This window comes from Haemaphysalis longicornis, unplaced genomic scaffold, assembly GCF_048455015.1.
Source record: "Haemaphysalis longicornis isolate Haplotype H1 unplaced genomic scaffold, Haemaphysalis longicornis Haplotype H1 scaffold_43, whole genome shotgun sequence".
Taxonomy (NCBI): Eukaryota; Metazoa; Arthropoda; class Arachnida; order Ixodida; family Ixodidae; genus Haemaphysalis; species Haemaphysalis longicornis.
Window position 1 is genome coordinate 1,444,083 of NW_027526371.1, and position 23,053 is coordinate 1,467,135.

The 23,053-nt window shown below is 47.4% G+C and overlaps 1 long non-coding RNA gene across 1 annotated transcript in view; it reads right to left on the minus strand.

Annotated features, from left to right (window-relative positions):
* Positions 1–931: 931 nt before the first annotated feature.
* LOC144137651 (uncharacterized) overlaps positions 932–23,053 on the minus strand; it is a 73,381-nt gene continuing 51,259 nt past the window's right edge. The window contains exon 4 of the long non-coding RNA XR_013315700.1: positions 932–1,026. This is a non-coding gene — a long non-coding RNA (uncharacterized LOC144137651). The remainder of the gene's footprint in view (positions 1,027–23,053) is intronic.

Genomic DNA, 23,053 nt, shown 5'->3' on the forward strand with positions numbered 1-23,053 from the left:
CACGCCCCCCTTACCACAACTTGTTTGAAGAGAGCCGGCTTTCCAGCACCATGCGACAAACTCGGCGGGGGTTACTGAGGAGGCGGCAATGGGACCCATGAAGGCCCATGCGGTTGGTGCCCCACGCATGCAGTTCTTGTCTCTATGGCGACGTGGTGAGCGTTACAAATGCAGTTTTCGATGCTCTAGAAAAAGAAACTCTTTTGAAGCGCTATCTTAACTCAGTCATTTTTGGGTCTGCCTGCTGCTGTGCTGACAGGGAGGAAGAAAAATAAGTATAGCACCGCAAAAAGGTGGCCAATATTATCATTCCCTTTTTTGTGCAATAATAAATTTAGCACTAACTCTATGGCAGGAAAGAAGTTTTTTATAGGCGAGAAAGCCCATAAAAGTCTTTCACCCAGATGTGGCGTCATCATGTGCCATCATGAAGCTTTTATTTGGTTTCTCTCGTGCAGCATTTACTTCAAGTAACCTAGTTATACATGAATCAGTGCTGCTTTTAAATAACGTAGCTGTTGTAGAACTGTGAGATTCCGTGACCGAACGCAGTTCTAAACGATGATAAAATGCTCGTAAACCCTTCTTTCGACCACTTATCTACGCAGCCACCTCGAACCGACGTGGCTGTGGGTAAGCCGCAGAAGTACTTTTGTCCTTTACGGTATAACAGCGTTTTAGAAAGTTTGTCAGAATGCGGAAAAAAGTCTGTATACTTTTCTGTCGATTTCTTTCCAAGATTGCGTACTACAACTTATTATTGCCGTTTCGTGACATTTTTAAGGGAAAAAATGGGAAGGTGCATTTTCCTCGCCGCATTGTTGATAGTTTTTAAGAAGAAAAGCCGCTCAAAACAAACAATTTGTATGTCATGTCTTTATTAACAGTTATTTTCCTTATCTTGTGGAAAAACATTGAATTGAAAAAACTGGTGCTCTTTTTAACATACGCGTTTTAACGACAAAGAATTTTATTATCGATAAATTGGCACGTTCCTTGGACTTCTTCACCTCTCTGGGTATGATGCTGGAAAAGAGATTTAAATAGTACAATCATTGTTGAAAAAGTAGTACGAATAACGTTATTTTCACATTTCTCCACAAAACTAAATAAAAATACAATCAAAATTCGAGACGTGTTGAAAAAATTTCCCCGAATGCTAAGACTGTCCAATAACTTATTGCAGTTCTCTATTTCATAGTGCCCCGTAGCACTGTCGCAGCTTCAGTATTTAAAAGCAGGATTTCGTTTTTTTTTTTTTTTTGTTAAAGCGGCACTAATCTTCAGGCTATGCTTGATTTGAAAAATGTCTCCCGCTCAGCTTTCAGCTCCCATTTTTGTTGGTACTACAAAATGATAATATTTACGATACGATGTGTGTGAGAGATAAGACGCTAAGACAGAGTAAAATAGTACAGTACGAAACTTTAGGTGTGGAAAATACGAAAAGAATCTTCTAGAAGCTCCTAGAAGCTTCCAGTCATGGTGGACGTGTTTGTACGGAGATGCGCGAATTTTCACATTTTTCCAGGAAATCTGCCATGTAAGTTTTAATCCTTTCGAAAAAGGCGAAGGACTCTAATACAACTTCATCGGCTTTTTTGGCCAGCTGAGCTTCAAAACGGCCATTTGTGTCGCAGCTATACAGTTTAGCGTGGCAGTGGCTTACCTTTCCTACAGCAAGGCGTCAGTTAATCTCATCAGTAAACTAGCGTGTCAGCTTATTCCTTCAGGTCTGCGCTCATAAAAAGCGATGACGTCAAACTTTGGCTCAGTACCACTACAGGCGCGCACGGCAACGTCGTGGGCAGGGAAGTTATCTTGCTCTCTCGCTCGGTTTTGTCTCGCTCTCTATGCCCAACCCATGCAGGTATGGAATGCTGATTGCATCGGAAGTAACCATTATCCCGGATGCCTAAGGGGCTACACAATAAAGGTTCAATCATGCTAGGAAGGCACTTCGGGGCATAAACACCACTCCCTAATCAGAGAAGGATCTGGCCACCTGGTGTAGTAGTGTTTCGCCACCTTCCATGACTAACCAACTCAACTCTCGGCCCCCAGTCCCCAGCAGCTGTAGAGCACGTCTCTGCGGCGGCGGTAAGAACAGCGATATATCCGACAGTGCTAAGAATCTCTTAGTCAAGACAGGCCGCCATTGCAACTTAACCCTGGCAACGTTCAACGCACGCACCCTGTCCAGTGAGGGAAGCTTAGCTGTAGTACTAGAGGAACTTCTTGAAGTGCAGAGGTGCGCTTCCTTGCACGAAAACGTAGAACAGGGGGAATTACACAGGAAGAGACGAGGTGAGGTGCAAACTATCAACTGTTTATTATCATGAGAAGGGGCGGTTATATATAAAGGACAAAAAACACACAAAAAAATACGAAAACGCACCTCTGCACTTCAAGGTGTGAAAACACCAACTAACCCACTCCCAAGCCGTGCTCAACTAGAGGAACTCTCAGACATTCAGTGGGATATCATAGGATTAAGAGAGTTTTAGAAGGACAGTACAAGGCTTCATGGAGCTCAATAGCGGGCATATTCTATGCTACGGAGGACCCCAAGAAAAGAAAGAACACGCGGTGGGATTTTTAATTTAAGTTAACATGGAGGATTTTTTTCAGCATTAGCGAGTGAGTCGCGGCTGTTGGCATCAAGCGAAACATGCGGTACAAGCTAATTATTGTACAGGCCTGGGCGCCAACAACCAGCTATGATGATAAAGCCGTAGAAAGTTTCTACGAGGATGTCGAGTAGCTATGGAGAAGGCAACAACGCCGTTCACAATTGTGATTGGAGACTTTAACGCAAAAGTCGGTAAGAAGCAAATGGGAGAAAGGTCAGTTGGAAATTTAGGCATAGACAATGGCCGCAATTGAGGAGATATACTGCTGGGATTTGTAGAAAGAAAAAACCTGAGGTTGATGGACACTTTCTTTTACAAACAAAATGGAAAATAGACAGGGAAAAGACCTGATGGTACAACCAAAAACCAAATTGTCTTCATTTTAATTGACCACCCGAGTAGCGCGCAAGACGTAGTGACGCTAAGTAAGATTCGAAGCAGCGATAATAGGATGGTTAGATGCAAGCTAAGGCTGAATGTCAGAAGAGAAAGAAGAAAATTTGTGGAAACTACGAAACCCCGCTTACAATCAATCAGAACCACACCGCAGGAGTTTATAATAAATCTTCTCAACAAATTCTTGCTTCTGAACGAGCCCAACGAGGCCAGTGCAGCCAGGGTAAATGACAACCTAACATTGGCAATCAGTGAATCAGTAGCAGCTAGTCGAAAGGCAACATGCACGGAAGAAACTGGAAAAATAACTAAGAAAACGAATGAACTAAATCCTACAACTAAGAACATGAAAGCGTCAAGCGCGTCGGATCGGGTTGAATTACCCGAGCAGTAAAAGGGATTAGCAGGAGTAAAACAAACTACATTTGTGCATATAACATGGCAGTGATCGAGGAAACGCTGCAAATAAGGGAAATATTGAAAGCAACTAAGAGAAAGGTAGCCATCCGCAAAGACAAAATGTACGCACTCAGAGATAAGTACGGAAAGATTAGGCATAACTTGGACGAGATAAGTGGGCACGACAGAGGCGTCGAGAGCATGATTCTCGGAGCCCCTTCTTGCTTGTTATTCAGGTTCTGCTTCGTGTTCGTGCCATCTGCGCATCGGCGTTCCCTTGTTCCGAGATGCAACCAGCAAGATATCATGCTGAGTGGAGCACGTATCCGCCCGTGTACGGAATCGAAATCAATTCTTCAAGCCTGCGCACTGCTACTCCGTCCCTGGCGGAGAATCGAGTATCACCATCAGCACGTCATCGACACCAACGGATATAAGAAGAAGCGCTCGGCGGTCACCGACCAGTGGGCACGACAGAGGCGCCGAGAGCATGATTCTGAGGAAAATCTTCTTGCTTGTTGTTCAGGTGAGAGACTACGGTTCGGAGCTTGCATATCGTAGTTATGATGTATGCCATGTGCTTCTGCCGTGCCCACGGTCGCTGCTGCTTGTTCGTTCTGCAGTGTATAACTGTTTTGTAGACTTGCTACCTTCTTGTGGGGATGTTGAGTTGAACCCCGGCCCCACAGAAGCTATGTTTCAGAAGATGCTAGATGATATTCGCCAACTCAACGAAAGTTCAGGTGCCGCCACAAAACACTTGAGTGAAACTTGTGACTAGCTCTCACCCACAGAGAGAAAGCAAGATGAACTATCCGGCACCGTAACAAGTTACACCACTAAAGTAGACAAACTACAACAGCAAGTGGACTGCCTCGTTTATAAAATCGACAACTTGGGGAAACCACAGTCGAAGGGATAGTTTGATAGTGTACGGTATAAAAGAGATAAAGGATGAAAAGATGGAGTTGCTAGAGCAGGTAGTATCGAACGACATTGTTGGTGCAATACTAAAAGCGGAGAACGTCGGAATAGAACATATTCACAGGGTAGGTAGACAAACGCATAACAAACGTAGACCAGTAATTTTTAGGTAGTGTCTATTATCCCGGCAACCGGTATAATTACCGTCAGAAATTTCTCATGGCAGTAGCTTCTTATTGGCTAAGCACGTTACGCGGAGATTTAATCTGATAAATATCTCCCTAAAATCCCTCGACTGCGGCTGCCCCTGTAGCAATGTGGTATAGCGCTCGCTTTTAATCGAGAAGGCTCAGGTTCGAGTCCGGCGTTGGGATGTTTTTTTTTTGTTAGCTTTCCGAATTTTTTGGTCATCGTAATTTTGTTAGTGCTTTTTTTACTCTGGTTTTTACTATATCAAGAGATCGACGCACAGGACTTCTAGAATTGTTTGAATTATGTTCATTACAGGTTGTGTTCTGTGTCGTTGGGCTGGGTTAGATTAGGTTTGTTGCAGTTTGGCAGCGTTTGGGTAGGTTATGTCTCAAGTTCAATTAGGTTACGTAAGGTTCGGTCAGGTTATGTTACGCTAGGTTACGTTGAGACGTAATAATATTCACAAAATTACCGGCCAGCCAGCTTTTATGGAAACTGCCGTGAGAATTTCCCGGAGGTAATTCTCACGGCTGCCGTGAGAATAGACGCAGCCTCTTTTTTAAGCTGGTGGACGGTAGGTACAAGGTGAACATACTAAAAAACTGTAAAAACTTGAAAGACACAGGTTATGGCATATCAGAAAACTTTTCGTCTCGCGTCTGGGCTGTCTGGAAAAAAGTTTGGGATAGCACAGCTGAACTAAGAGTGAAGGGGATAAAAGTGGCGCAGTCGTTCGACAAGATCAAAGTCGATGGAAAGCATTTTGTGTGGGACGACACGTTTGGATCCAGAGTCCCTTTCGCTCCGCAGTGACGATGGCCATTAGACCATGACCTAGCTGATAGCAAAGAAAAGAGGAACCCTGATGTGCCTTCACACATCAACTCTAAGCCATTTTCTGTTTTAAATATAAATGTCCGAAATATTTTAAACAAGTCTGATGATCTGCAATGCCTGACGTCACGGCCATAACAGAAACGTGGCTAAGTGACGAAATTCCAGACTCGGCAGCGATACCCAACTCCCAAGAAATGCTTCGCTGTGACCGGGCTTCGACAGGTGGGGGTGTGGCACTAATAATAAAAAAAGGTCTCGGCTATTATCCCCTTCCTCAACACGAAAACATTGAAATGGCTTGCATTGTTATTCACCATCCACAACTCAATATCTCAATCAGTGTATTTTACAGGCTACCAAATTCCAATATTTCAGTACTGCAAGCATTTGCAGAATATGTAGGCCAGTAGCCAAGCGCTACACGCATATGGTACTCTGCGGCGATTTTAATCTGCCCCGAATGGACCTCTCCCTGTATGTAAACACCGTGACGTCATGAAGCGCACGTGCGCGACGGGTGGCGACTGCTGTCGGCCGCGAAATGCGGTGGCGGTTGGCAGAACGCGCCTGCGCCGACGTCCCAGCCTGGCCGCGCGGCGCCCGAGAGGAACGGTTCGAACCGTCGCTGGCCGCATACATTACAAGGGGGGGGGTCTAGCTATCCCTGTGGCCGTCGCACCTCCATGTAGCTTTCTGCAACAACAACCTCCGCAACACTTTCGTGTACCGTACGGTCAACTGATGAGTGACGCTTTCGGATAATCAGTGCGCGACAGAACAGCCTAAACGAGTCATTCTGAAGGTTAGTTCTCTTGCGACCTGATCTTGCTCTCTTTGCGTCGCCCGGAGACAGTGGCGTACGCACAATTTCATGTCGAGGGAAAAAAGCATGAAAGGATTAAAAAGTAAAATAAGCAGCAATGAAACAAAAATATAAGCAAAGGCCAAAAATTGTTCCAATAACAATATCGCGATGATGTCGTGCTCCACGTAAGTGACCGATTTTTTTGTTACCTTTTCCTCAGTGAAATCGCGAAACGGTTCATCGTCCTTGTGAGAGTAACATAGCAGCCACATATGGTAAGTGCTTATAGATTGCGACTGTGCATGGCACTGAAATAATTATCGGTAGTCATTATTTCATGATTGTTAATGTTAGTATCCTTGTACGCCCGCTGCTTACGCCAGCATCGGGAGGCCGCAACAAAAGAATACACTCAGTGTGTCCGTTCGCTTAGGGCAAACAGATTTTCCGAGATTTTTCGAGACGCGAGAGCGGCCAATCTCGCGGCGAAGGCGCGATGCTACATGTGAGCACGGCAAGCATCTCGGTTTTACCGCACCCTGATCAAGGTAAAAATGTATTGTGCTTATAAGCAATAAATTTCGTGAGTCTTGAACAGATACCCCATATTACGCGACTTGTCGTGGTCGATCTGGGGCAGGCGCTATCGCGGATCGCTCGTCGAAACATTTATTTCACGTCACCTAAGCAGGTGAGGCATTCATTGTCTTCTTAATAAAGTACTCTACCTCATCAAAACATGGCAATATTTCGCAGCAAAAAAATTTCCCTCTGCCCTCCACCCCCGGCACTATCTCAGTGGACCACTGCAACTTTCTGCTGGTGCTGCATGACAGCAGATGCTTGACAAACACCATCGTTTCATGGCACTGATCAGTGCGGACTGCCAATGTAGACGGTATGACGTCGCTTTGAAGAACAGCAGAAGCTCGAGAATGGGAAATGTTTCTATGAGTAAGAGCCGTCCACGCGGCTTTGGCTGCTCTTCGTCGCATTTCGCGCATCCAAAATACCCGCCGAATTTACCTCTTTGGGGACGCGGAAGTGTCAGATGCCGCTGATTTTGCCCGCACGATTTGCGTAGCCGAGAGCACAGCAGCCCACCGGCATCAGAAAAGTTAACACATAAACAAAAACTCCACTTTTGCGCGCGTCTCATGCACCCTCACTGCATACGCGCCGCGCGCCGGTCCGAATGTTTTGCCAACCACCCGCCCGGCCACACCCAGCACGTGCGCTCGCCGTGACGTCACGGCCGCCGCGTGACGTACCCCGGGAGAGGTCCATTGACTGGGATTCGATGTGTGCCGTTCCTACCTGCGATCGTTCCCAACTACTGCATGATGTAGCTTTTTCTTGTAAATTAGGCCAAATTGTGCATGAACATACTCGTGTTTCAACAAGCTCAAGGTAACTACTTGATCATGCCTTTCTTTCTGAATCCATTCAACGGCTTGGTTTTGATGTCAATGTTATGCCCGGGATCTCAACCCACAAAATAGTACAGTTTAAAAGTTACATGCTGCCTTCCACTTCGCGCGCAATCACTAAGCCATATCGTGATTTCAACAGTGCTGATAATGAAAGTTTTTTTAACTTCCTTGAACTAGATGTAGACACCTTTAAGAGCAAATACAACGATGGGTCTCTCGACGTAAACGGATTGTGGCTGCACTTCAAGACGGCCGTGCATACTTGTAATAATAAATATGTACCACAGAAACAAAGAAAGATTAACCGCCAAAGCCCGTGGATTACACGTGACCTAATTCACTTAAAACGTCGTGTTAAGCGTCTTTCCCGAGCGCCCAAAACGCTTAACGACTTGCCTTCCCTACGGGCGAACCTACGGAAAAAAAATTAAACAATCAAAGTATCACTTTTTTTAATGTTAAAATGCACGGCTTTTTTTTCACCAACCCTAAGAAGTTCTGAACTCGCATCACCCAAAAGAAAGACCGAGTAGGCAAATTTAAAATATACTACAGGGAAGTGTCCGATGCCTGCCCCATAGCAAGGGCTTTTAATGCCTTTTTTTCGACTGTATTTGTACGTGCAATTCAGTGCTGCAGTCATTTCTATATTCCTGGCTTTGATATTCCGGATATAACTCTTACCGAGCCGGGAATGTTTTTGGCTTTACTTAACCTTGACCCTAAAAAGTCCGCAGGTCCCGACGAAATACCGAATGCATTCATTTACCGGTATGCTGAGTGGTGCTCGAAATACCTTTACATTACATTTAAAAAAAGTCTACTATGGGTTGTGGTTCCAGACGTTTGGACAACTTTAAAAGTTACTCCTGTGGATAAATCCGGTGATAAGCTATCTGTGAAAAACTACCGCCCTATATCCCTTTTGTGTAGTGCCGGTGAAGTTTTGGAGCACTTTATATTTAAACACCTAGTAACGTATCTTGAGAGACACATGTTTTTTTACGAGCAATCAGCACGGTTTTCAGCGTGGATTTTCTACGGCAACGCAATTAATACTTATGACTAACGACATCTAAACAGTTTTAGATAAAGGAGGGCAAATTGACGCTATATATTTTTGGATTTCGAAAAAGCTTTCGATAGAGTACCCCACAGCACCTAAATGTGGAAAATTTGAAACTTGGTCAAAAGTAAGAAAACAACTCAGTGGTTGGAATCCTACTGCTCCAGTCGGTCTCAGTACGTTCAAATAGGGCAGTCTACGTCTCAATTGTTATCAGTTGTTTCTGGAGTCCCACAAGGCTCCGTCTTAGGTCCGCTGCTTTTCATTATCTATTTAAACGATTTACAGTTCGACTGGCCGGTGCGTTTCCGTTTTTTTGGCGATGACTGCGTTGTATATTTCTCCATGTAATCGGCAAACGAACAGAAAGCTTTCAATAAATACCTAAACGCTGCTAGTAATTGGTGTGCCGATTGGAGCATGAGATTCAATACAACAAAGTGCCGCCAAATGACAACGCTCCAAAAGTGTTCGTTCCAATTTGCTTATAAAATTGAAAATGTTGAACTGGAGCTTGTTAACGAGTTCAAATATTTGGGTGTAACCATGACATCAAACTTCACCTGGAACAAATACATACAAAACATTACATCATCAGCACTCCGCAGACATTGGCTACTAAGGCACCGACTTCAGCACTGTACAAGCAGAACGAAGACCATTGCGTATACTACGCTGGTCCGTCCCTGGCTCGAATATGCAGACGTTGCGTTGCACCCACACACAAAGACGAATTCAGCGGTGCTCGTACGGCTACAAAAGAAAGCGTTGCGATTTATTCACCACGCGTACAGCAGGCGAGTATCCGTGGCAGAACTGCGCAGGCGTTCTGATCTACCCATACTAGAGTCCCGCCGCGAATTACATCGACTTAAATTATTACACAGCATAGTCAATGGTTATTCTAAGCTTAATTTGAATACCTACCTAGAATTAAACGTGTTACGCCCCACCTGGAACGAGCACAACAAAACAATCCTAATGCCTTTCACGAGAACAAACGCCCACCGTCTTTCTTTTTTCCCGAGAACGATAGCAGAATGAAACACTTTGCCACGCAACGTTACTAACATAACTAATTAATATGTTTTTTTAACGGCTATTCAAAATTGTGTATGATTGAAGTGTTAGCTTTCTTCCTCTTCTTTCTGAGCTGACTGTTCTGTTCAACTAACGTATTTCACGTGTTAGCTTGCAATCATGCTACTAACGCACACTGCTCGTCTTTTTTTTCTGCGCATTGTTTTCCTATCTTTACACGGCAACGTCAGATTTATTTTTTCCGCAGTTCCTGGACAGTGCGCGTAGTATAATTTCCTTGTGTTTTGCATTAGACTAGCATTGCCGGTTTCGCTGTATATTCATGTAGCCATTTGATTTGTAACAAGAATTACAGCTGCTTTGCGAATTGTAGACCGTGTTACTGATTGCGTGTGCTTTGTGTGTCGTAACAATCTGTAAGCTTACTGAATTATTGCTTCCTTGTGTACACCTGGCCGTGTTACTGGTCGGGTGTAAACTCTGAGTTCGTACTCTGCACTGTAGCAGTCTGGCCCTGGCCGCCAAAAGCCGGCTGGCAGTATAAATAAATAAATAAATAAATAAATAAATAAATAAATAAATAAATAAATAAATAAATAAATAAATAAATAAATAAATAAATAAATAAATAAATAAATAAATAAATAAATAAATAAATAAATAAATAAATAAATAAATAAATAAATAAATAAATAAATAAATAAATAAATAAAATAAAAAATAAATAAATAAATAAATACATTTATAGAAGGTGTACACGTCGGTCAGCTTGCGGAAGAAAGGAAGGTTGGGGGGTGGGGGGGGTGAGAATTCAAAGGTTACATTCGGCGGTCGACGCCTGAAGAGCGCGCGAACTCCCACCGAGAAAGCAGTGTCTGCCGTGCAGTGGCGGGTCGCAGCGGGGTTGTCTACTCCACAATCCGCTGGACGCCGGGCGGAAGACACTTCGAACGGAGCGTTTGAAGTACGGGACATTCCCACAACATGTGATGTACAGTGGGCGTGGCTCCTGTGGAGCAGGAGGTGCAGGCTACTACAGGTTGCTGATGCTGGACAGCAAACTAGTGATGTTTTCGCACATAGGCATGCCACTTGGCCAACACATCTTCGGTTAGCGCGGCACCAGCCCATGCCTTGTGCAGAAGCACTTGTGCGCCGCGGGGCAATCTAACGGGCAGGGGGCTGGGTCTGGTGGAACCAAATTCCGGAACGGCTGCTTGGACGTCTGCCTTGCTGCCGCCTTTGCTTCTGAGGGGTCGTGGTCGTATAGTGCGAATGGGACGGGCAACGCCGGCTTGGAGCGGACTTCAAAGTACTCGCTCGCGCACACGTAAGCGGTCTCGCTGCCGATTCCGCCTGTGTTTCCCGGGATCCAGTCTACCCGAACGACTATATTGCGTGTGTCCCGCAGTCTGCGACAAGTGGTCTTGATGAGGTCGCAGGTGGTTCCGGCGTATGGGGTTTGGCCAAGTCGATCGAGAGCTTGGTGGCTGTCCGTAAATATTGTAAACTGGTGGTTGTCACCGGCGCCGTAAGTTGCCTCAATGTGCTCCGTAGCGAGAAAAACTGCTGCAAGGCGTGCCTGACACTGGCTAGGCGGACGAACAAGTTGAATTGTGCTGGATATGCGCATTTGGCCGTCAATACACGAAAGTGAAGCGCGCAATGTTGTCTCATTTAGGACTGCTGTTGTAAAGATGGCGCCGGCTCGGAGGTCTGCGCGTGCAGCAACAGCGGCGCGCTCATGGTGGTTATGGTTATGGCCACGCAGGCGAGATGGAGGCTTTGGCACACGAACCAAGAGATCTTCTCAAGAGGCGCGAACAGCCCGCATTTGAGGGAAAAGCGAGTCGCTCTGACCGGAAGCCAATTTTCGGACAAAGTGCCCGCGCGGGTTGCTGCGCGTCTCCTGTTGTGACCTTCGACCCTCTCCGTTATGATAGCGCGGAGTGGGGGTAGCTGGGAATAGCGGTATAGTTCTTCCGCGCGGGTGTGCCGAGGTAAACGAGTAATTACTATCAGGCTTTCGCGGTAAAATGTCTCCAGTTGGTCATATTGTGTCTTTGTAAGGGCAAAGCATGTAGCACCGTAGCACGCCTTGGAAGTCAGGATGGCCTGTGTAAGTGTGCGCAGGACCTGCGTTGTTGCCCCGCCGAAGCGGCCTCCAATTCTCTTGATGATATGAAGCGGCTGCTTGCAAACACATGTAATCTGCCGGATCCCTTCACTGGCCCCTGTGTCCGTGGAGTGGCACGCTTAGTATCCGGAGCCACCTGTCGACAGCACGCTCGATGGATTGACCAGTCAGCGTTAAGTGTATTTGTGCCTGCAGATGGTCCAGCCTTCGAATGAGGAGGAATTTTGTCTTTTCTGGAGACGGACTCATTCCAGTCGGAGGCAGGCACCTGTCAATGGTATCAAGTCCGACCTGAATTGTGTCGATGACGTGCTGCGTGTTCAGCGTAGTACATCGAGGGTCAACCCAGATGGTGATGTCATCAGTGTACATAGTGTGCTGCAGGTGTGGAAGGTTGCGAAGTTGTTTTGTAATTTTCCGCATCACTAGGTTAAACAGCGTGGGCGAGAGGATGGCTTCTTGCGGTACACGAGTTGTATTGATGAAGACGTGGGGATGGTTTAGCTCCACTCTAATTTCAGACGTGCGGCCGTTCAAAACGCTTTTAACAAAATAAATTTCGAACGTACCTGCACCACAGTCCTGGAGACATTCAATAATGGCGCGGTGTAAATAAATAAATAAATAAATAAATAAATAAATAAATAAATAAATAAATAAATAAATAAATAAATAAATAAATAAATAAATAAATAAATAAATAAATAAATAAATAAATAAATAAATAAATAATAAAGGTAGCAGAATGATTCTACACCAGGCTGTATACCAGCGTTCTTAGACCAAGGGAAGCTACTAAGAGTACAAGCTCAGCTTGCGATGTCCCACTTGTAACTAAGGAAGTTGTAAAGGCTCTGAAAGGCATAAAATCAGGAAAGCTGCAGGTGACGGCGGCGCAACCGTAGATCTTTTGAAGGAGGGAGGAGATACTGTACTGGAGAAGCCTGCTGTGCTATTTTAGGAATGCTTGAAGACTCAAAAAGTGGCCATAGCCTGAAAAACGCCAACATTATTCTCATTATTAACGCAGTTCCCGAGGACCTCCAGAATTACAGACCCATCAGCCTTCTCTCAATTGTTTACAAGCTGTTTACCTAAGTTATAGTTAGCCGCATAGGTGACAACCTGTATTCCCAACAACCTAAAGAGCACGCTGGGTTTCGAAAAGCGTACTCAACCATGGATCACCGTAGTCCGTGTAGTCATCAAAGTGATAGAAAATCCGCAGAGTACAATAAACCCCTTTATATGGAATTAACAGATTTCAAGAAAGCGTTTGACTCAGTACCCAATGGAGACCTTTTAGCACTAAAAGACAGAGAAACATACGAAACCTACATAAGACTTCTAGAATACATTTTTAAGGAATGTACAGGCAGGATGACCCTCCGCAAGAAAAATGATAAATTTCCGATCCGAAAATTAGTAAAACAGGCACAGACTATCTCTCCAAAACTATTTACAGCATGTCTGGAGGGGTATTTAAAAAAATTGAGTTGGAAAACATACTATTAAGGATAAACTGAGAATACTTGAGCTATTTCAGGTTTCCGGACTACATAGTATTATTGAGTGAGACTGCAGAACGCCTGCAAACAATTCTTGAGTAACTACAATGAATAGATCTAAGGAAATGAGGAATAAGCACGTCAAAGAAAAGGTCCGTTCCAGCTTAGGAAATTAAACGTGAGAAGAAGTAAAAGAATACAACTTCTTCGGACAGATGGTTAGTGCTGACCCGAACCGCGAGAAAAAAATCCGGCGCAGAGTAGGTATGCGTTGGGGAGCACTGGGAAAGAACTCTCGAATAATAAAATCTATGCTACTTTTGTCCCTTCAAAGAAAAATCTACAACCAGTGCATACTGCATGTAATGGCACATGGAGCTGAAACTTCGCGCCTTACTAAACTACTAAAATAAAAGCTCAATTATTCAAACTCGGTTAATTGGAACTTACACAGAACTATATATTTAAATGGGGAAAAACTCGCGCTAATTCGAATTGGGTGGTATCCGGAACGGTTAACTCGAACTGGGATCCCCTGCTTTCCATCGCTTCTCGAAGAAGAAATCGGCCCAGAGTGATTGCAATGTGGTTTACATCTAAACCAAACCAAATTTACTAGAGATTCAATACAACGAAACCGAACAACAGCAGCGCTACGCTGCTGAGACAGCTTACTTCGCTTCCGCAGCGCGTGCCGTGCCGCCGCCGCCGCCGGTGCTCGGACTCATGCCGCCGCAGGTTTTCGTTGTGCGGTGGTCGCTGGCCTGGGCCTGCGATAACGTGGCGTGCGCAACGAAGTTGTGCTACCACCTAATTCGCGATAACGAGTACAGAGGTGGCTTCTTTGTGTTCTGCCCACACAGTGTGGCGGGATGTCCATTCATTTTTATTTTAAAATTATTGTGGGGTTTAACGCGCCGACGCTACACATGCGATGAGGCGTGCCGTAGTGGAGGGCTCCGGAATAATTTGGATCGCCTGGAGATCTTTGACGTGCGCCGAAGTCTCGAACACACGGGCGTGTTTGCTTTGCGCCTCCATCAGAAAAGCGGCCACCGCGGTGGGGAATCGAACCCGCGGCCTTGGGCTCAGCAATACAACGCCATAGCCACTCAGCCACTGCGGCGGGTTGTAGATTCACTGTATCGCCCGCCCGCTAATTCGAACTCCGCTTAATTCGAACAATTTTATGCCCCCCTTCGACTTCCAATTAACGAGATTCAGTGAGCAAATTTAGGTCGGCTCAAAGCGCAACGGAACGAATAATGTTACGAGTAGCATTCAGGGACAGCAAATGAGCAACCTGGGTCAGAGAACAAGCTAGAGTAGACGATATCATAGTTCAAGAAATGGCTGCGGCGTAGCTCAGCTAACCTTTGATATGCAAAGCAAAAGCTTTGCTTAGTCTGGTTGAGTTTTGGTTTCGCTTGATTAAACCTTTGATTTAGCTATATTGCCGACCACGTCTGAAAACTGTTCGGTTCCGTGCAACACTCGTAGAAGCAGGCCGGGCGAACGCGACGTCCATCCATGGCGAACGCACCGTTCTCTTTGCGGGAGCTAGACGAGTCGCGTTGCCCGAAACGACCCAGCGCCGCATGCATGGGAGGCTGCCTCGGCCGCTGCGGCGTTGGCGACCGCTGTTCGTGCCCGCAGGCGCCAACAGCGGGCCCGGCGAATCACGCGGTCCGCTTCGAGGGTTGCTGTCGCCGGAGGTGTGTCTCCTGTCGAGAGGTCATTTGCGCATCCTCCACGAAATCGGTGGACGAAAGTAGTAAAGCTTGCTTTAATAAAGAAAAAGAGGGGGCTTGGACTGGCCATGTAGTGAGACCACGATGTAAGCATATATAAAGGTGTTGACACCACGTGCGACGGTGCGACCAGATTTTGTTCGCCGCTCCATGCGCTTCTCTAAAACGCCAACTGGGGGCGCCACGCCACGGGGGCCTGTGGTGGACGACGGACGTGTGTTCCCAGCCCAGCGACGACGGCCCACACAACGAAAGCGATGTCTTTTATTTTTTTCCTTTTTGTGTTAGGGAGGTAATACGGCAAAGCAAATACAAGTGAGGTATTAGTAGCGGTAGTAGCGATTTAAGCACCTTTTGAACAGCGCACCAACAAAGGAAGATGGTGTTGGCAAGCACCGCACGGTGTTTGTCGTTTCTTTTCGAGTGTAGCACGTCCGGGAGAAAGCAGCATAACAGGACTAACTCGGTGGATCGAAGTGTTGAAGGTCTGCTTTGGTGTTCGTGTTACAGTAGGGACAATGTGGGGGTGAGTTTGTTGTGGGGCCCTTTGTCCACTCCTCAATGATAAGTTGGGTAAAAGCTGCATTGGCGCAAAGCTTGTTGATGAATACTTCTTCGGCGTTTGTTAATTAGGGAATGTTAGGGAGATACCTAGGTGGTGTCAATTGTTCGTATCGACATTTCTTGCGCTTCCCGAGTCGCTGGATGAGTAGGGCAGGTGAAGTAGCCCAAGTGTAAACCAGCGGAGGTGTAACGTGAAGACTCTCCTGCTCCGCTGCGTGAGCGGCCTGGTTTCCTGGGCTGTCCTCTTCATGACCCGGTGTCCCGTCGATTCAGATATTCACTTTTTGGCTCTTTAGTAGTTCTTTAAGCAGTAATATGAAGTTAACAAGTGGGTTCAGGGAAAGGGGTTTTCGGCGTTCTCAGATAGCTGCGAATGAATCTGTCAAGATGCGCACGTTGGGTGGTGGTTTAAAATCGATTTCGTAGCAGATGTGGTTAATCGCGCTGTTTATGGCGTTCAGTTCTCCTTCTAATGCGGTTCCATCGCTTCGGTAGAGAGATATTTGCCCGTTAAAAGATGGATTTTCGGGAAATGTCCATGCTGCAGTAATATGTGTGGGAGTCACGCTTGTATCGGTGAAGATATCAATTTCATTTGGCAGCTTAGACGCTATCAGGTAGTGATTACGTTGAGATCTGGTTGCTGGAAGAGCCCGTGAGATTGGCTTGCTGAGGTGGCTTTTGATGTTGTCTGATATCGACCAGGGTGCAAGGGGGATGGGTAGCTCAATTGTTGGTGCGGGTTTTTGTTCGTCCCATGCCGTGAGGAGCAATCCTTGGCGGGTGATAACTTGTTTGCGGTCTCCTTGGTCTTTTGTTTCTTTCATTACAGTAACGATGGTAATAGATGGCCAGTAACGATGGCCTTGAGCAGTAAAGTGCCACTACCTGCTCAAGGGCTGCCTTTTTTGTGTGTATTGGGAGGCCCGTTATGGTACGCAATGTGGCCCTGTGGAATACCTGAATTTGTTTGGTGTTGGTCTTATTTAACTCATTGACAGGGGATCCGTTTGCTAGAGTGCCAATTGCGACCGCACGTGCCATCGTTAAGCAGGTTTTTTGACTCGCCCCTCCGTGTTTGTTGGAGAGACGCTCAATCAATTTTAGCATTGGATTCCATTTTCGTGTCAGCTCTGTGATCCATGTCTTGGGGCTGTTGCAGCTGGCTAACGGGAAGCCGAGTTGCCGTACGTGCCCTCATTTTATTTGTACCTCCGTGTCGCCTATATACAGCAGGTCGTCTCCTGTGGGCTGAGCTTTGTTCGTGCTAGAAACCACGAGTAGCTCAGTCTTTTCAGCTGCGAGTTCAAGACATAGTTGTGGTAGGCACGCCTCTACGGTGTTTACTGGTGCCTGTAGCTCGATGAGCATGTCTGTTGTCGTTGAGTAGTATCTGCCCTCGCACAATATTGTGACGTCATCAGCGTATATAACGAATCTCGCCGACGTTTCTTGTTCAAGTCTTGGCCAGTTTCGCCATGACTACGTTGAAGAGGACCGGTGCAAGGAGAGACGCAAGCAGAGATCCGTGTGCCACTCCTGTGTCGTTGTAATAGGTGTTAGGTGTCCATCCGGGGAGCTTGCTGTTGAGTTGTAAAAGGCGGTAATGAAGGAAGTTTGAACTGAGATTTAATTAGGCTCCAACCAATACAATGCAAAAAGGCAAAAAACCCGACGTTTCGAAGCCGGCTCGGCTTCTTCTTCAGAGGTGACAGTGGCCACGCTGCAGCTCCATCTTATAGTCTCACATTTGCTGGCCTCGCACAAAGCCCCTCGCTGCGGCACGTAATCCGTGTGTGTACACCGAGGGGAGAGTGCCAAGCGAGCGATTAACATTCCCAGGTGTGCGTTGAATATGCCACGATTTGAGGAAAAGCCGCTTCCTCCAGTTCGTTTCCCTTTCGAGGATGGCCGTTCCGGAGAAGTCAATTTTGTGGTCGGCCATTTCACAGTGTTCGGCGACTGCGCTGCGAACTCTATTCTGCTTCCGGACGTCGTTCTTGTGTTGCCTAATCCTCTCCGGCAGGTTTTTGGTTTCACCGATGTACGAGGCGTTGCACCCCGCGCACGGAATGCGGTAGACGACCCCGGGTGCCTTCTCTATTGTCGTCCGGTCTTTGGGGCGGGGGATTAAGCGGCCTATAGTTGTCGAAGGCTTGTGCGCTATGTGTACTCCTACCCCTTTGAAAATGCGGGCCAAGGCCTCGCTTGTTCCGGGGATATACGGCACCGGCACGCGTTTCAGGGGTCCGGCGGTTGAAGTTCTTGAAGAGTTTGTCACCCTCTTCTGCTCTATGCGGCGGGTTACGGAGTGAATGAACTTTTTCGGGTAACCGTTTTTCTTGAGGTCCGCAAATACACGGCTTACTTCTTTCTTACGTTCTGATTCGGACGAGCAAATTGCATCAGCTCTGCTAATTAAAGACGACACAACTGAGGCTTTCTGGTTAGCGGGGTGGGCCGAATTAAAATGAAGGTAGCGGCCGGTGTGCGTCGGCTTCCTGTGAACGGAGAACACCAGGCCCCTGCCTCCTCTTGTCACTTGGGCGTCAAGAAAGGGAATGGAGCCGTCTCGTTCACATTCAACCGTGAACTGGATGGCGGGGTGAACAGAATTTAGGCGTTTTTTCAGGCTGTCAACTGCGGAGGTCTTCACTATGCAGAAGCAGTCGTCTACATACCGAAGAAAAAGTTTAGGGTGCGGCCGGGAGGAGCTCAGAGCCTTCCCTTCCACGTGTTCCATCGTCAAGTTAGCCATCGTTACAGAGATGGCGGCCTCCATTGCGGTTCCAGTTTGTTGTTTGAACATTTGTCCATTATGCGAAAAATATGTGCTGGCCAAGCAGAACTCCAGTAGGCGGCATATCTCATCAGCAGTGAGCGGCGTCCTTTCTTCTAGGGTTGCGTCATTTTCGAGGGCAGTTCGGGCCGCGGATACAGCCAGCGCTACAGGAACACTAGTGAACAATGACACGACGTCGAACGAGACCAGGCTCTCGTCTTCGTCAGATTTTGTGACCAACCTGTCATCCCGCACTCTCACTCAAGAGCAAACTTCGGTTCTGGCCAAAGGACACAGCTACAATGTGGCTACGAGCCCCCCCCCCCCCCCCCTTGCAAAGGTCGTTGCCGCGGTGGAGGAAGCCGTTCAACAAGTACAGCCGCACGCCCGAGATGAAATACGACTTAAATCTATTGGCCTCCTATCGAAATTGCCGCTTAAAATGGGAAAAATTTGACCGCAGAGGAAAACCGAGCACTCCAGGAACTTCGAAAAGAGGAAAGCATTGTCATACTACCTGCCGACAAGGGCAACTCGACGGTGGTGTTAGACCGTCAGGACTACGACCGGAAGGTTTCGGCTCTCTTGGACGGAGACGCGTATACGAAGTTAAAGAGGGATCCTACAAACCAAACGCAGACGCAGCTGAACAAGTTACTCGCGGCGATTTTCAAGAACCACCCGGAACAAAAAATTCTATACCTTCGCTTGATCTGTCGAAACGGCTCCGCACCAAGTTTCTACGGATTACCGAAGATCCACAAACCTGGCATCCCCCTTCGCCCGATCGTAGACTTCACATCATCCCCGTGCCGAGCGCTTTCAAATTTCGTGCACCGCATCCTTGCCCCCGTCGCCGGGATGACGGCGACTCATGTACGCAACTCCAGCCACTTCGTGCAACTTGCGTCACAGGTGTGCATTGACGAAGACGAGAGCCTGGTCTCGTTCGACGTCGTGTCATTGTTCACTAGTGTTCCTGTACCGATGGCTGTATCCGCGGCCCGAACTGCCCTCGAAAATGACGCAACCCTAGAAGAAAGGACGCCGCTCACTGCTGATGAGATATGCCGCCTACTGGAGTTCTGCTTGGCCAGCACATTTTTCGCATAATGGACAAATTTTTAAACAACAAACTGGAACCGCAATGGGGGCCGCCATCTCTGTAACAATGGCTAACTTTAAGATGGAACACGTGGAAGGGAAGGCTCTGAGCTCCTTCCGGCCGCACCTAAACTTTTTCTTCGGTATGTAGACGACTGCTTCTGCATAGTGAAGACCTCCGCAGTTGACAGCCTGAAAAAACGCCTAAATTCCGTTCACCCCGCCATCCAGTTCACGGTTGAATGTGAACGAGACGGCTCCATTCCCTTTCTTGACGCCCAAGTGACAAGAGGAGGCAGGGGCCTGGTGTTCTCCGTTCACAGGAAGCCGACGCACACCGGCCGCTACCTTCATTTTAATTCGGCCCACCCCGCTAACCACAAAGCCTCAGTTGTGTCGTCTTTAATTAGCAGAGCTGATGCAATTTGCTCGTCCGAATCAGAACGTAAGAAAGAAGTAAATTTGCGGACCTCAAGAAAAACGGCTACCCGAAAAAGTTCATTCACTCCGTAACCCGCCGCATAGAGCAGAAGAGGGTGACAAACTCTTCAAGAACTTCAACCGCCGGACCCCTGAAACGCGTACCGGTGCCATATATCCCCGGAACAAGCGAGGCCTTGGCTCGCATTTTCAAAGGGGTAGGAGTACACATAGCGCACAAGCCTTCGACAACTATAGGCCACTTAATCCCCCGCCCCAAAGACCGGACGACAATAGAGAAGGCACCCGGGGTCGTCTACCGCATTCCGTGCGCGGGGTGCAACGCCTCGTACATCGGTGAAACCAAAAACCTGCCGGAGAGGATTAGGCAACACAAGAACGACGTCCGGAAGCAGAATAGAGTTCGCAGCGCAGTCGCCGAACACTGTGAAATGGCCGACCACAAAATTGACTTCTCCGGAACGGCCATCCTCGAAAGGGAAACGAACTGGAGGAAGCGGCTTTTCCTCGAATCGTGGCATATTCAACGCACACCTGGGAATGTTAATCGCTCGCTTGGCACTCTCCCCTCGGTGTACACACACGGATTACGTGCCGCAGCGAGGGGCTTTGTGCGAGGCCAGCAAATGTGAGACTATAAGATGGAGCTGCAGCGTGGCCACTGTCACCCCTGAAGAAGAAGCCGAGCCGGCTTCGAAACGTCGGGTTTTTTGCCTTTTTGCATTGTATTGGTTGGAGCCTAATTAAATCTCAGTTCAGTAACTTCCCAACCAGACAGAAGTCTGTCGAAATGTTCACTTTCATGAAGGAAGTTTGGATCCATATTTGTGCTTTTTTTCTGGGAAAGGTTTGAGATAGTTCATTCAGAATTGAGGCCTGATTTACTATGTCGACTGCCTTTCTAAGGTCTACAGTTAAGACGTAGTCAGGAAGTCCGTGGTCGTAAGGGGATCTATTGATGACGTGATGCAGCAGCCAAAGGCAGTCCTGGGTAGCAAAATGCGGCGGGAATACAGTTTGGAGAGGGTGAAGCCAATGGTTGACATATTCCAAGTGGTATTGTACTCGGTTGTTAATAAGGCGTTCGATTAACTTGCACAAAATAGGTGTAAGTGATATGGGTCTTAGGTTGGAAACTACTGATGAATCTTTTCCAGGCTTCGGGATTAGGTTGACACATTGATCTAAACACCATACACCAAGAAGCACATGCCGCATTAAATAAGCCTTTATTACACGAAATAGGCAAATTTGCAGCCACAAGTCATCTGTCGCGAGTAGTCTGATGAAGGACGATCCCGGCGAAGCATCTGAACAGTCAGTGAATAGAATAAAAAGTGCCTGGAGCTGAAGCAGCCCGTGTAATCCCCTCCTTTATGTTCCATTTTCCCCACCAAGTGGCGTTAGCCCTCCCTTCCACAAGTAAACGCTTTACTTCTACTGCTACTGTGTAGGGCATTGGGATAGCTCCGAAATATGCCGCCAAAGAAGAAGCTTGGCGTGGCGTGCATAAGGTGCGAACGGGAGTACCCACTCGAGGAGACAAGTTTGAATTCACACGAGGAGGTGGAAGGGCAGGACTTCATGTGTAGGATGTGCGTGAAGGAGTTGCGCCTCGAACGGCTAGAAGAGGGAAGCAGCATCTTAGGGTACACGTTGAGGAGTTGGTAGAGGAGCTAAAAACCGAAAGGCAACAGCGAGAGGTGCTGGAAGTAACGCTAGCCCAAATAAAGAGCGCGTTTGTGAGGAGGAATGCCATTCTGGAAAGCAATGGCGTACGCCACGGGGAAAGCGCACTGAGTGTGTCTGGATCCGGGGTGGGAAAACGGGACACCAGGGCCGCCGCACGTGAGGATGATCACGGACATTACAGCGCTGGTCACAGAGAGGGGCCTAACGCTGTCGTGGAAGAAGGGAAGGGGTCACCGCCGGGCAAGAGCTATGCAGACAGTTAGCGTGGAAGCCCCGGCGGCAAAAACACCTCCGCAGCAAAAGGAGCTAAGGGAGCGCCGAGTCACCATTGTGGGCGATTCGAACATGCGCAGGGCAGAGCAGGTGATAACAAAGAGGGTAAAGCGGGACCAGATAGTTAGGGCTAGCACGCTCCCCAGGAAGACGGTTAGCGTAGTGATGACAAAGGTGAAACAGCAGGTGTAGGAGACAGTCAAGCACCTAGTGCTGATAATGGGAGGAGTAAACGACTTGTTTCAGGGAAGAGGACGAGGCATGGCGAAGCAGGTGGCGAAGGGGGTCAGTGAAGTCAGGACTGACCACGTCCAAATCGCGGTCTCCATGGTGCCGGAGGTTGAGGGAAAGGGGACACGTAGCAAGGGCAGTGGTAGAAGCAAACCAGGAAATTTGGACGCTCGCTAAAGCAACGAAGTTTGAGGGGGTTGACCTCAAGCGGGAAGTGCACCGTGTGGGCCGGGGCCACGCGTTTGCTATAGAAGGGGTACACTTCACTGAGCGTCTAGCGGAGCACGTAAGGAGGTGACTAGCTGCGCGGGCTCTAGCCTTTTTAAGGTGGCCATGAGCATCCCAGAAGCTTCACTAAATAACAGCCACCGTGAAAATGCGGTAGGTGTAAGCGATTGCGATTGAAGTAAAACGTATAGCGCAAAAGAAAGTGCCGAAGTTAGCGCACAGAAGTTTAGAAAGGGGCACGGGATAGCAATACAGGCGAGAGAAGAGGCAAGCGACTTTCCCCCGGTGAAAGACGCTTATCCGAAACATCGGAAAAGAATTAACCGAAAGATAAAGCAAGGAGTGGCTAAGGTTAACTACATAAACATGCAAGGAAACAGGTCACGGAAAAAATAATGAAAGGTTCCCAGTCAACTAGAAAAAGAAAAAAAAAGTGAACTATATACCTTTAGAAAAACTTTTCTTCGAGATTTAGAAGAGCCAGCAGTAATGCACGAAAATTCACGGTGATCAAAATTAAGTCGACAGGTTTTCTTTTTTAAATTAAGCGCTTAGCTTTACAGGAACACAACCTCTACAGTGTGGTTATGTGCCCAGGGGGACATATAATTAGGTG